The sequence below is a fragment of the Ricinus communis genome, chromosome 3 (genome assembly GCF_019578655.1).
Source record: "Ricinus communis isolate WT05 ecotype wild-type chromosome 3, ASM1957865v1, whole genome shotgun sequence".
Taxonomy (NCBI): domain Eukaryota; kingdom Viridiplantae; phylum Streptophyta; class Magnoliopsida; order Malpighiales; family Euphorbiaceae; genus Ricinus; species Ricinus communis.
This window is the reverse complement of record NC_063258.1, coordinates 7,736,163-7,752,108: the sequence shown is the minus strand read 5'-3', so window position 1 is coordinate 7,752,108 and position 15,946 is coordinate 7,736,163. Positions and strand designations below refer to the sequence as shown.

General features: G+C 37.4%; 1 non-coding gene across 1 annotated transcript; it reads left to right on the top strand.

Moving 5' to 3' along the window:
• Window positions 1-7,103: 7,103 nt before the first annotated feature.
• On the top strand, window positions 7,104-7,210 carry LOC125369681. Its single transcript, XR_007215357.1, has one exon. It is a non-coding gene; the product is annotated as a small nucleolar RNA R71 (small nucleolar RNA).
• Window positions 7,211-15,946: the final 8,736 nt, after the last annotated feature.

Below are 15,946 nucleotides of genomic sequence, written 5' to 3'. Positions count from 1 at the left end.
ACAAACTAAAGAGCTCCTGCACATATCCTTAACAAGCATAAGTCAAGCAAAAAGAAACGAAGCAATCAATTCAATCATCACAACCAAGATGCTATTGATTCATAAAATACTATCTCAACAAAATTATTCAAAACCAACTCCTCACAAGATTCACTCTAAGTCACTCAAAGTGTTTAAAGGATAGTGTTAAATCGCTCAATGCATCAAACACTGCCTTACTTACTATATGCTTGCTCTTAAATCCTACTCCTACCACTTATGGAGAGTCAACAACCATGTCAAGAGGTCTTTATAAGGGTTGTAGTGGGGATTAGGTAAGGGTAGGTAAATTTGGTAAGAGTTGAACCTATGGTGTTCTGCAATGAAATAAATGACCTGCACACAAGCCACAATAATCATAAGGGGTAAACAATGGACAGTAGTCCAAGGTGGGAAATAGGAATCAAGTCAAAATGTAAACTCCGAAAAGCAATTAAATAATTAGCTCACTTACTTTCTTTCTTTTCATCACCCTTCCCTCTTATTCTTCTTATTATTTTTTCTTTCTCTTTTTTTTTTTGAATAAGGGAAGATCATTCACATAATAGAGTGAATTTTTTTTGGATTAAAGGAAGCTACTACAAGATTCCAACGCTCTTCCCAAGACAAATTCCCAAAAAAAAACAACTCATATGCAAAATCATAACCCAAAGCAGAATAAAACTAAGTGGTACTGAAATATGATAAAAAAAAAGTGAAAGAGGGGGGTTATCTACATAATCAATAAACGAATGAAGGCTATTTGGCTAGAATGAAAAACCTAATTGCCTCTATCATATCAAAGTGTTAAACTCTCCTTGTGGCCCTCATAAGCATTACCGAGCAAGTTCTAAAAGTGAAGATAGTAATTGGCACTCTCAAAAAGAAATAGATAAAAGCATGAAAAGAGTATGCTTACAATTGAGGCTCAATTTCTCATAAGTGTGCTTTTTGAGTAGGTTCCAAACAAAAATCATCAAAACAGAATTAAATAAACCAAAGCAACTTAGTGCAAAAATCAAACTAAATAACTTACATTCTTTCGCAAGACTCAACACTATCGGTTTTACCCGATCACAGGGACATAAACAGGATTTAAAAGCAAGTCAATAGTAAAAGCATCGAAACAAAGTGAAAAATTTTCAAAATTTTACAAAAAATTGCACAAAGAATAAACAAATAACTGAGATGTGATAAATATCACCCACCCCACACTTGAAGGACACACTGTCCCTAGTGTAAAAAGAAAAAACAATATATGAAATGAAAAAGGAAAAAGAATTAATACTGCCCTGAGTATGGCTCCAGAGTGAAAAAATGTGCATCATCAGGGATATCAGGGCGCTGGCTAGTCTGTAGTAGAGGAGTGGCTGCAAATAATAAAATAAAGAATTAAAATCGGAACTGAAATAAAAATTAAATAAAATATGAAAACTAAAACTAATAAAATGTTTCAAAAGAAAAGGTTAAAATATTAGAGATTAAAGATAAAAATTGGGGTGCCTCCCAAAAGCGCTTCTTTTTTATGTGATGAGTCTTCTTAGCTGGACTCATGATGAAAAGCAAACAGTGGGGATTGAGGATTCAAGTATCCGCTTAGAGGACTAATCGTCAAATTTCTCTTCCCGACGGTCAAGCAAGTTGCCAGTATGATGGGCAAAACTCGCTCCTCGTATATTTGCACATAGTCATGATGCTCTAGGGGCTCTTCCAATTTGAAAATTGGAGTTTCACTAATTGGAAGGATCGACGATTGGGCAATTTCTTTAGGAATGTCGATGGTTCTCTCCAGTCCTTGGCTTGGTTCACTTGCTAAAAGAAACTCGAGCTCCTCCAAGACTTCTTCATTGGATAACTCGTGCTGATCTTCCATCATCGAAGGGACTTGTGGAAAATCCACCAAAAATTCCTGTAACTGCAACTCGACATCATCAACTGTACATTCCTGTTGATAGTCTTTTAGAGGAATCATGTTCGCCTCTTCCTTTTCTGGTTCCATCTCCATGTTCAAGAAATCGTCCTACACAGAAACATCATCATCAAACATAGTAGATAAACCAGAACAATTCTCACCTGAACGCAAAGTGATGGCGCTCAAATATTCCTCAGATTCAGTAGCGTTTGATGGAGTTCCCCATTGTTCTGCCGCTAGTAACTTGAAGATCAAGCCTACTTGATGCTCTATGTTCTCAATCCAGGCTTGTTGACCTTTAATTACCCTCTCTGTTTGTTGGAATCTATTCTCAAGACTTGTAAAGAACCTCATCATGAACTCCTCTGACACTAAATCTTCATCTTGAGTTGAAGGTGCAAGATTAGGCTGCTGATGTTGTTGTTGAGATCCTGGTTGTTCTTGGCCATCTAAGCTCTATCCAAAGGGTGAATGAGTGCTCCACTCTTAATTGTAGGTGCTTCCGTACGAGTCATTTCGCCAATTGCCCGTATAATTCACCTGTTCAAAGTTATAAGAATGATGAGTAAAATCACTGCACAATGGACAGTCATTACTCAAATGTAAACCACAACAAAATTCACAAAACACTTGAGATGAAAGGATAGGAGTGGATAGTTGATCGGTAGCCTTGCAAAACGATTCCATTCGAGCTTCTAAAGATGCATGGGCATCCCAATTTTTAGCATTCTCTTGGTTCTTGATTCCATTTTCCAACGTGTCATGCAAAGAGTTTGAATTTAGCATTGAACCTCCTTATCATTCACTACCTGAATCATAAATTTAAACTAAATAGATATGTACAAAAATAAATAAATAAATAAAACCATAAAATAGTATTAAAAAAAGGCTAAACTGACAAATAGCAAATTTCACTCTAGTTTTCAAATAGTTCCCCCGCAACAGCGCCAAAAACTTAAAGGTTGCTATTTGGGTTAGTTACAATCTAAGGCAGTGTACCTATCGATGCAGTCTAGCACTAATGGAGAGTATCAAGATCGTATTCCTCGGGAAAGTGAAAGCCCAGAGTTACTCCTTTGTTCTTTGTTATATTAACCTAAAATGAATGATGAATAATTTCTAAACTAACTAATAGCTACAAGCTAAGTTCTAAGGGAGATGCAGGAGTAAATGGATAAATGAAATAACCCAGATAAGAAAGCAAACCCAAAGGGAACCTAAACTAGTTGGCAATCAAACAAAAGATAAAGGATTGATGACTCCAATTATGCTACCCGTGGATGAATTCTTAACTGAATTCGGTTTCTCTCTCGAGATAACCGAATTCCTAAACCTAATAATCTAAAGTTAGAATCTCTTCCTAACGATTGATTCTTAAATTAGCATTAAGCTTTAATCCGCCTCTATTAAGCTTTATTAATTCTTAATCTGGCTAGTTAATTATCCTTATCTCTAAGTGATTATTAACCAGTTCTTGCTATTCAAGATTCCAATTGCCAAATGGACTTCTCAATCACATAAAACAATCTAAACACCATAATTCACAACGTCTGATGAACAATGCATTATCTTATTAATACTGAAAGTAGGAAGAATACAAAACTAAATCAAACAATCCAACAATATAACATTAAGCCAACATAGTAAAGAAATCCCAATGGATTTAATCAATCTAGCTAAACATGTTCATTATCAAAACCTACAAGAATTCAATTACAACAATGAGTAAAGGTAGAGAAACCTGATTACACCCTTGGATGAGAGTAAACAGACCCAATTCCTCTTGCGCGAATTGAATCGATTCTTATTCCTCTTGCTCAAATTGAAACCAATCAATGAACCTCACCCAATCTTCAATCTTTGAAGGAAATCCAATTGAAACCTTGGTCCAAGTCTCCTCCTTCCTTGGTTTCAGCTTAGAAAACCCTTAGAGAGAGAAAAATTAGGGTTTGGGACGTTCTCCCCCCGCTCTTCTTTCTTGCCTCTTGCTGTTTCTTTTAATTAATTTGTCTTGTCGCCGTGAGCGTGGCCGTGTTGATTCTCGTGTTGGGAACACGGGTTGGTGTTGATGGGCGTGTTCGGAACACGGCCCCGTGCTAATGCCCGTGTTACTCTCTATGGTCGTGCTCCTTAACGCTTCTTTTTCTTTGTTGTCGAATGCACCCAACACGACCCATTTTTATGCCGTGCTGGGAACACGGCCAATGTTAAAACCAACACAACCATGTTCAGATTAGGGATGCATAAACTTGACTTGTTTCGGCAATTTTGACGTCCAATTCTGCTCCAATTCTTCCCTTTTTCACTCTTTCACTTCTTTTGTACCTAAAGCACACAAACAAAAGCATAGGGTGAGTGTTGGGACCAATTCACATCCAAATGTACATAAATTCTGCCTTAAAAACCCATTTAGATGTGTGTATTCACGCACATCAAGCGGGTGGAAGCAAGAATCATAGGCACCGATCCAAGGCTTGGACAAATCCAAAGAAAGAAAATTAGTTGATCGAGTATTGATATCATTCTTCAAATGATCTCAGATGAATCTCTTGAAGGAAAGAGGGATCATCTAGAATTGAGGCACACTCAAGTATTATGATTCAGGATTTGCACCACTAGGATCTCTATCATTCCTTGTTTCTCTAGGCACGAGGACTCCTAATGACACACGGATTGGCATAAGGAATCATTGTATTGCAGTTGATAAGCTTGAACAGTGGCATTAGGGCTTAGCTTGATGATCAAGCAAGAAGAGACATAAATCCACATGTATAAGGGAGAAATCATGTTGTTTTCATTAAATCAAAGCGTAATACTAGCGAGAATGTGAGTGTTTTGAAGTTTGGGACACATTTGATTTGACTTTGCGCGGTTGTTGTGGAGTTGCCTTTAGCTTTGGCTTGTGACCCATTCTTTTCTTAACCATTGGACTGATTTTATGGAGAAGAAGGACAAACGACAAGCAGGTCTAGAGAAGAATGCATACTAGCAAGGACGATGTGCGGCGCTACTGCTCTGGATGATGCACGCTGGCGAGGATGATGCGTGCTGGAGAGGACGATGCATGCTGGCAAGGGCGAGGACGAGGCGCGGCACTGCTTCAATCATAGGAGGGTTTAGTCGGCATTGGGCTTCTCTAGATGGCTTGCTCTCCTCTTCTAAAAGTATTCTATACATGCACAAAAAGGGGCTCAATCTTTTGATATCAGCTATAGTCCACCCAATTGCTTCTTTGTACTCTCTAAGTACCCGAATCAACACCTCTTGTTCCAAAGTAGTGAGTTTATTAGATATGATAACTGGCAAGGATTCATTTTCTCCTAAAAACATATACTTTAGATGACTAAGTAGAGCTTTCAATTCTAACTTTGGTGCCTGTATAGTAGAAGGAATAAGCTTTTTATGAGAATAAGAAAATCAATATAAGCAACATTATTTTTCATAAGCTTAAGTGCATCCAATGCAAAAATGGTGTCTTGTACAGGTGAATCTATCACATAAAGTGCTTCAAGGCGTAGAAGTTCTTTTAGATTGAGGTTGTTGGTGAGTGCAACTTGTAACTTGTCTTCATATTCTAACTCAAAAGTTTCCTGCACTAAAGTGTCAATTGCATCTAAAATAAAAACTGAGGATATATCACTAGGATGTCTCATGGCATCATAGATATTAAATTTTATGATCTCATTATCAAATTCCATGCTAAGTGTGCCATCATGTACATCAATTTTTGTTTTTGAAGTTTCAAGAAATGGTATTCCTAACAAAATTGATGTTGAGTTAGGAGAATTATCTTCTTCCATGTCAAGTACATAAAAATCTACAAGAAATACCAATTCATTCACTTGCACTAAAACATCCTCTAAGACACCCTCAGGATACACAACCGACCTATCCACAAGTTGTATAACAACACCAGTTTCTTTTAATTTACCACATTTTAAAGATGCATAAATTGAAAAAGGCATGACATTTATTGAGGCTCCTAAATCACACATCGCCCTCTTAATTTCAACATTGCCTATCTTACAAGGGATAGTAAACATACATGCACTTGGGAGGTACCTTTCTTTGAAGAATAGCCGAAACATTCTCACCCACACTTATCCTTTCCATACCTTCTAACTTTCTCTTATTGGTGCATAATTCTTTAAGAAATTTAGCATAACGAGGTACTTGCTTAATTGCTTTGAATAAAGGGATATTTACCTCAATTTTGCAAAATGTCTCAAATATCTCTTTTTCCTCTTCTTATTTCTTAGATTTGGCAAATCTTTCGGGAAAAGGAGGTTTTGTCACCAATACCTTTTGTTTCTCGTTGTTTGGTACTTGAGATTTATCAGTTTCTTGCGATGAGGTCGCCACTTCTTTTTCAACCTCCTCTTTTAAGGCTCGCCCATGTCTTTTTGCATCATCAAATTCTTTCATTTCTTTTCCACTTCTCAAGGTTATTGCACTAGCATTGTGCCTTGGATTGACAATTATTTGTGATGGCAATTTACCTTGAGATTCTAATTTGCTCACTGAAGATGCCAATTGCCCTACTTGAGCCTCTAAATTTTGAATACTTGCTCTCGTTTCCTGTTGAAAAACATTACTATTATTAGTAAGCTCTTTAAAAATATCTTCAAGAGACATACCTTGCTTTACGGGAGGTGATTTTTGGAAATTTCCCGATCTTTGTTGGAAATTTTGATGAGAGTTTTGCAAATTTTGATTTCTTGATCCATAACTAAGGTTAGGATGTTCCCTATATCCTAGATTGTACGTGTTCGAATAAGGATCATACTTCCTGTCTAGAAATCCTCCAACCATGTTAACTTGCTCATTAGAGTCCTCTTGAAGTGTTGGACACATGTTGGTTAGATGACCTGGATCGGTACAAAATCTGCAAACTCTGGCTTTTGGTGCATTTCCTAAGGCCAATTGTTGAACAAGAGAGGTTAGTTTAGACAATTAAGTTTCGATAGAATTTCTAGTTACCTCATTCACTCTTCTTGGTGTTGGGTCTTGACCGAAGCCAAATTGTTGAGAGTTGGCAGCCATGATGGAGATCAATTCCCTAGTGGCTTGAGGAGTTTTGCTCACTATAGCACCTCCACTAGTGGCATCCATCATTTTTCTCTTCATGGGTAACAATCCCTCATAAAAGTATTGGATGAGAAGTTGTTCAGTAATTCCATGTTGAGGGCAACTCGTGCAAAATGTTTTAAACCGTTCCCAATATTCATGGAGAGTTTCCACATCTTTTTACTTGATTCCACATATGTCCCTTCTTATACTTGCAGCTCTTGAGGCGGTAAAGAACTTGTCAAGGAATGCTCTTGCCATATCCGTCCATGTAGTGATAGAACCGGATGGTGATAGGCATCATATTACACATATTTACATGCCCAATTGTTTACATTCTTGTGCATAATTATCTTGTTTTATGCTAGAATCACCTGTCTTTTGGTTTCTTTCATGTTGTCAGCAATCGAGGGAAATACACGTAATTATGGATCAGAATCTATCAAATTGAGTAAGGACTAGCATTCCAAGGGTTGAGCACGGCCTGGACTCCGGCAGTGCTGAATTGTCAAGAAGCTGCCCCAGAAGTGCCATTTTAGCACGGCTTCCGTAGCCACTATGGCCTCCACCATGGCCTATGGTGGCTCAGCACCGGCTTAGGCACAACGTAGAAGAGTTGAACACAACGAAATGTGCAAGTTTAGCACAGCTTGGACTCCGCTCGTGCTGACCAGCACAAGCTTGACCACGGCCATGCTGAATGGACTATATAGGCAAAATCGATTTGGTGAATGAGGGTTCGATTTTCTGACTTGATTTCCAATATACATACTTATTATTTTTGATAGTAACTAATAAAGCAAAATAAACAATAACATCAAATCAACATTAAAAGAAAAATAAGAAATTGAATGAAATAATAAATAAAATGCAATAAGAAAATTAACAAAGAGATTAATGAAAATAAGAAATAATATCAAAAATTTTAGAAATAATTAACTAAATTAGAGAAAAGAGTAAAATCACATACCAAAATGGAGTATTAAACAAAGTTATTGAACACAGTTGTGTGCCCTAAACACGGGTATGTTATCTTACACGGTCGTGCCTACATCACATGTTACTCTCGAAAGATGTGCTGAATTCCCATTTTAGCTCAAAACAGTTTTTGTGTCCTCAACACGGGTGTGTTGTCTTATACAGTTATGTCCATAAACTGTGTTACTCTTGGAAGACGTGCTAAAATTACATGTTTCTCTCAACACAATTTGTTTGCCCACAACACGTCCATGTTGATCAGCACGGGTGGGCGTGTTGAACCTCAAAGACTGTGCTAAAACTCAGAATTCATTTCAGGCACTTTTTCACGTGCAATTTCCTACAATTTTCAATAATCAAACATTTAAGTTACCTTCCACATATTTCTAAACACTCAAATGGCATATAAAACTAAACAAACTTAAATGAAAATGAAAATTAAACTAGAAAAAACAATGTTCCAAAACCAATGATTAAAATGTTTAAAAACATAAAATAAAAGTTGGGGTGCCTCCTAAAAGCGCTTCTTTTTTTCCTTGAGTCATTTAGCTGGACTAATAATGCTTGAGCAAATCTTGTTGATGCAATACAAGGTTGACTCGCTCCTTGAGCTCCAATGAGTCACCATAGTAATGCTTCAACCTATGTCCATTGACCTTGAAGTTTCCCTGTTCTAGATGGTGCAATTCCACTGTGCCATATGGTATAACTTGCTGGATAGTGAACGGTCCTCTAATGGCTCTTTAGCTTCTCAGGAAAGAGTCGGAGTCGTGAGTTATACAATCCTTAGCCTCTTGTCTTGCCACTTCTTGGTACACTCCTTGTAGACTAAAGAGTTGCCATATGCTTGGTTATGCCACTCTTCCAACTCATTAAGCTGCCCATGTTTATTTTTACATGCATTATCAACATCAAAATTGCAAGTTTCTAAAGCCCACAATGCTTTATACTCAAGTTCAACAGGCAAAAGGCATGCTTTCCCACAAACTAGCCTATATGGTGTAAAACCGATTGAAGTACGATAGGCCATCCTAAATGCCCACAAGGCATCATCTAGCTTCTCCGCACAGTCCTTCCTACTCACTCCTACAATTTTCTCTAAAATCCATTTCAAACCCCTATTAGTAAACTCCACTTGCCCACTGGTTTGTGGGTGATAGGGCGTGGAAAACCTGTGTGATACGCCATAGCATTTAAGCACCTTTTCTAACTAGGCATTAGAAAAATAATTCCCCATATCACTAATAAGAGCTCTAAGTGTCCCTAAGCTAGCAAACAGTCTTTTGAGGAATCTTGTAACTACCCTAGGATTATCAGTGGGAAAAGCTTGCGCTTTAGCCCATTTAGAAAAGTACTCAATGGCATCCAAGATGTATTTATTGCCATAGGAAGAAGGGAAAGGTCCCATGAAGTCGATGCCCGAAACATCAAAAATCTCAACAACGTGAATGCTCGTTTGACGCATCTCATCACGAGTAGAGATGTTACCTGATCTTAGCATGCTTCATAAACCTAGACAAATGCTCTAGCATCCCTAAAGATCGTCGGCCGGTAGAATCTAGAGTCTAGTACCTTCCTAGCTGTATGATTTGCAGCTTGATGACTTCCGGTTGGTCCTTCTTGGCAATGCCTCAAAATCTAGAGGATCTCCTCCCCAGGTACACAACGCTGAATAACCTGATCTGCATAAACTCTTAACAAGAAAGGGTCCTCCCAAATGTAGTATTTCAATTCAAAAAAGAATTTCTTCTTTTACTAAAATGTCATACCCTTTGGAAAGACTTTAACAATCAGATAGTTTGCAGAAAACTAAGGGATATCAGAATTAACCTGAATTAAGCAAAGGAGCTCATCCAAAAAATTGTCATCAATCACACTCTCATCAAGCGCCTCCAAAGTCAGGTTTTCTAGCATAGAAAGGTGGTCTATTGCTAAGTTCTCAGCACCTTTCTTATCCTTGATCTCAATATCAAACTCTTGCAATAACATAATCCGATGAATAAGTCTAGGCTTTGCATCATTCTTGCTAAACAAGTACCTGAGTGTGGAATGGTCCATATAGACCTTAGTCTTTGATACCACCAAATAAGATATGAACTTGTCAAATGCAAAAACAATAGTTATGAGCTCCTTTTCAATGGTGGTGTAGTGCTCTTGGGCATCAGTCAGCTCCAACTGCAAAATCACTTGCATTGCACATAAGATCAAATGACAGCTCCCAATTAAGTGAGACCACAATCGGGGATGTTGTTAGTTTCTCCTTCAACAGCTCAAAAGCATGCAAGCAATCATTAGAAAATACAAAAGGTGCATCTTTTATAAGCAATTGAGTTAAAGGTCTAGCAATCTTAGAGAAGTCCTTAATAAACCTCCTATAGAAACCTGCATGACCTAAAAAACTCCTAACAGCCTTAACTAAACTAGGTGGGGGTAATTTAGTAATAGTATCCACCTTGGCCCTATCGACCTCCATCCCTTCACACAAAATTTTATGTTCCAACGCTATACCTTCCCTAATCATAAAATGACACTTTTCTCAATTAAGGACTAGGTTAGCATCCACACAACACTCAAGCATGCGTTCTAGACTATGTAAATAGTGAGTAAAAGAGTTATAAAATATAGAAAACAACAATACACACTCAAAAGCCTGCTGTTGTTTTAATCAGTATAAGCTCGTCCTTCTCATTTTTAACCATGTTCATACCTCCCTTTTTGGGAAATACTTGCATAGGACTAACCCAAGAACTATCGGATATAGGGTAAATCAAACCTGCATTAAAAATGACCTCTTTTTTAACCACTTCCTTCATGTTCGGGTTCAGTCTGCACTGTGGTTGCACCACTAGCCTACAGCTATCCTCCATAAGGATCTTGTGCAAGCAGTAGCTAGGACTAATCCTAGGAATGTCAGCAATTTTCTAAGCAAATGCTTTTTAGTACTTTTTAAGATAGGCCAAAGTCATCTCCCTCTCTTCGGGTGTCAAGTCTACACCAACTTCTTTCCACCATGTGAATTTCGGGCTGCTAGGATGAAAGGCAACATGTTATCCTCATCCAAATATGCATAATTGAGGTGCTTTAAGAGCTCTTTCAACTCAAAGGACTGGTGATTCCTAAAGTGATGGCCTTAATTTCTACACACCTACCCTATCAATCTTAATAAACTTATCAGTATTGTTGCTTGGTTTATTAGCTAACAAAAATGTAAGCTGCTCTAACAAACTCTCATTGGATAGCTCATGCTTATCCTCTGTCAGCAAGGCAACTTGTAAGGGATCATTAAGCAATATTTCATGCAACTGTGAATCAATAACATCATCAAGTAAGTCAACATAAAATATAGTATCATCATGATCTAAGGATTGTCTCATAGAATTATTCAAATCAAAAGTGATAGTTTCATCCTCTACCTAAGTTTAAGCTTCCCATCACAAATACTTATAATAGCTCGAAACATTGCAAGGAAAGGTCGACCTAAAATTAAAGGTACGTTACTCTCACCATCAATGTCCATGATCATAAAGTCAATAGGAAATATAAATTTGTCAACCTTAACAAGTACATCCTCCACAATACCCCTAGGATACTTAACAGTCCTATCAACAAACTGTATGCTCATCCTAGTGGGTTTCGTCTCACCAACCCTAACTTGGTAAATAAACTATACGACGTTAAATTAATCCTAGCTCCTAAGTTAGCTAAAGCATTGCTAATTGTCAAATTACCAATCACACAAGGGACAGTAAAACTCCCTGGATCACGCTTCTTCTCTAGCAATTTGTTCTGAGGTATAGCGAAACACTCCTCATTTAAGGTCATGATCGCCAAGTCCTCTAACTTGCTATTGTTGCTAAGGATTTCCTTTAAGAACTTCGCATACCTAGGCATCTGCAAAATAGCTTCAACAAAAGGTAAGTTAATTCATAGTTGTTTAAACAAGTCAAGAAAATTAACAAACTATTGATTGACTTTCTCCTGCCTCAACCTGGTAGGATATGGAATCGAGGGCTGGTATTCTCTCAAAGGACTCTTCTTCCTGCCCTTTATCTTCTCTGGCTCCATCACCTTGCTATCTCCATCTTTTCTACCCGAAACTTCCTGCACAACATCATTCATCATTAGAAATAGGAATAGAACTAGATAGTTGTTTACCTAATCGTAAAGTGATAGCCTTCACGTGCTATCTCGGGTTGGACTCTGTATTACTGGGCAAAGTCCCTGGCTACCTCGCAGTCATCATCTTAGAAATCTTGCCTATCTGACTTTCCAAGTTCTGAATGGAGGCCTGCTGATTTCTAAGAGCTATGTCCGTCTGCTGGAATCTAGTCTCTAAAGCGGACACAAACTTCATCATCAGCTCTTTTAATTTAGGCTTTTTCTATTGACTCTGAGGAAACTGAGGTGGGAGAACAAATTGTTGCGACTGTTGATGTAGTTATTGAAACCCTGGTGCCCCTGGTTGTTATTGTTCCTCCATCTAAAGTTTGGATGATTTCTCCATCCCGCATTATAGGTGTTTCTGTACGGGTTGTTCTACTGCCTAGGTTGACTTCCCATTTAGTTCAATGCAAGCCACCACAAAACTCACAGCTTGCTTGAGCTGCTTGGACAGGCATCTGGAGTTGATAAAGTTTCTTGGATAATAACTCCACTTGAGCTACCAAGGCTACAGTGGCATCCAACTGGTGTACACTCCCTTAACGTCCCGTCCTGCTCCTAATAGTGTGCCACTGGTAATTATTTTTGGCCATCTGCTCAATCAAGCTTTTGCCTTACTCTAGTGTCTTGCTGCTCAAAGAACCACCTGCAGCTGCATCTACCATCTGCTTAGTAGCCAAATTCAAACAATTATAAAAAGTTTGTATCTGTAACCAGATTGGTAGTCCATGTTATGGGCAGCATCGCAGTAGGTCCTTGTACCTCTCTTAAGTGTCGTACATCGACTCATTGTCAAACTGCACAAAAAAGAAGATATGTCATCTCTAAGTTTAGCAGTTTTAGAGGGAGTAAAGTACTTAGCATAAGTTTATCTGCCAAAGAATCCTAGGTAGTGATAGTGTTAGGAGGTAATGACTATAGCCATTACTTTGCTCTATCCCTCAAAGAAAATGGGAACAAGCGAAGATGAATTGCAACGTCTGTTGTCCTATTAATCTTGAAGGTATCACAAATCTCCAAGAAACTTGCTATATGTGCATTAGGATCCTCATCTCGCAAGCCTCCAAACTGAACTGTTTACTACACCATCTAAATAACATTAGGCTTTATTTCAAAATTATTGGCGGCAACAGCCAGTCTCGTAATGCATGTTCATATCCCCTCTAATGATGGCTTTGTAAAATCATACATCGTCCGGTTATTGTCATTATTGTCATTGGCGTCTACCATCTCTACTGTAATGTTTTTGGATTCACTCTCGTGTACGGATTTCCTAATCTGAATCTCTTCTTCCTCTATGTTCAATCTCTTTTTCAATTGCCTGAGGGATCGTTCTAGTTCTGGCACAGGGTCTACTAGATCAAGATTGGACCTCCTGGTCATACACTACCTGAAACAACAAATAACCAACAACACAAATGAATAAAAGAACAAAATTGAACAAAAAACAAATAAAGAATAAATAGTAAATGGCTAAATTAAAAAGAACACACAGTTCATAATATTTCTCAAAACAAACTCCACGGCAACAGCACCAAAAACTTGATGGCTCGCTAACACGACTAGCAATCTATAGGCAAGTGCACCTATCGAATGTAATCTAGCTATAGCAAGTATCAATATTGTATCCCACAGGAACTGAGATACTACTGCTACTATGCTATTCCTATTATCTAACCGAGCAAAAGGTGATGAAGATTATTAACTAAAAATGATTAAGAATGCAATTGAAAGCTAAATTTTAACAAAGAGAATGAAAGTTAAAAAAGGATAATAAGATGAGTTAACCCAATTGGGGATTACTCTAGCTAGCCGGGTTACAATAATAAATTATGAATTGATTTATTAAGAATTGCGATCTGTGGATAATTTCTTGAATGAATTGGCTTCTCTCTCGAGTTAACCAATTCCTAACCATAAAGACCTAAAGTTGAAATCTCTTCCTAATAATCGATTTTAGAATATCATTAATCTTTAAATTACCGCTGATAAGAATGTCTAGTTCTTATTTCAGTAAGCTATTACACTTATCTCTAGGATGCAAATCACCTGGTCACACAAGCAGTTGTCCGAACTCAATAGAATTTCTCAATTACAAAGCAGTTCTCAAATTGATTCAACAATGAAGAGGAAACTATAAATTTTATTATACTTGAATGAAAACTACAATCTTAAATGAATAATCCGATCATTTAAGCACAAAACAAGCCTAGCATGGCTAAAGACCACCCCCAAATGGGTTTGATAGAATTAGTTACACATGTTCATGATTAAAGTAAAATAGGAATGGAATACAAAGTAGATAAGAATTAAAAAGAACATGAACACCCTTTTCTCAAATGGTAAGATGTTATCCCCTCTTTAATAACTCTGTATCCATACTCTATAGCTTAAGATCTCTTTCTTCTTCCCTTGAATCTTGGATCCAATCCTCAAGAGCAGCTATCTTGATGATTTTGAAGTAGAATTCGTCTCTGTTTTCCTCTTCTTGATTGTTTGGAAGTTAGCTCTAAAGGTCTATCTTGAATAGTCCAAAGTTCTCTTCTTCTCCTCTTTTTTTCCTTTTTTTTCTTTTTTCTCTTTTGTTTTAGCTTAGGTTTCGGGATCCAACACAGCCTGGATTTGGGCCGTGCTGGCCAGCACAACCTGAAGCCATGCCATGCTAATCTAAAAGTATACATTTGGCCTTCTTCAACACGGCTTGGATTTAGCACGAACATACTCCTAGGCTGTGTCACTCTTGGAATCCGTGTTGCAAATCGCTTCAAATCGTCATAGGGAAGGAATTTCAGCACGCCCTCTAACCTCGACCGTGCTCCTCAGCACGCCCTCTAACCTCGACCGTGCTCCTCAGCACGAGCATGTTGAGCAATCTACCGCGCCCGATTCATCTATTTCTTCCCGATTCTGGTATGATTTCTCTCCAACTTTGATGATGTGACTAGAAAAACACCTGAGACACAAATGAAACTAAAATAGGGTGATTCTAATATAAAAACACATAAATTGCTTTAAAAATAACTCAAAATCAAGTATGCAAACATGTATACTATCAAGGATATCAATTCGATAATGCATAATCTTTTAGAATTAAAGGAGTTGATTGAAAACCAATCAAGATGATGTAAAAGAGGTAAATTGCACTATTAAAGTCAATGAAGATCTTAAAGACACAATGATTGAAGATTGTGAGAAAGACAATAATTATCTATCCTTATGCAAATTCAAAATTGGAGAAATCATTAATGATGATGAGGATGAGGCAAAAGTTGAGTTGGTGAAGAGTGAGGATGTTTTTCTTAATACAATGGAGTCTTTTGTGATACGAACCTAACATATATCAAAGGATTAGAGTTGTATACAAGTTTGATTTTATTGCCCAAGATCTATTTAAAACCAAGTCAATGGAAACCTTAAACCCTTCAAGTATATTAAACTATCAAACCTAAGGTATTAGAGGTAGAAGACACCACAATTTAGTATGGAATCTAAATTAATAGGTCAGATTTGAACGCTATAAAAAATGAATTGCTTGATAAGTTCAAATTAGCTCCAACAAGAACTAAGTGCAGAGTATAAACTTATAAAATATATTAATCATTAATCCATGAGCTTGAAAATCCGTACTAGGCTTTTATATCCTTTAGAAAACCCTAATTCTAAGCTATTAAGGAATTACAACTCGAATAGGATAGAGATAAACATCCTAACTAAAAGACATAACTAAAAATAAAGTCCTAATTCTCTTAAAATACTATTTAGCCGCCCATTAGAAGGAACCTTAGTTTCTTTAAGTCACATGCATGGGCC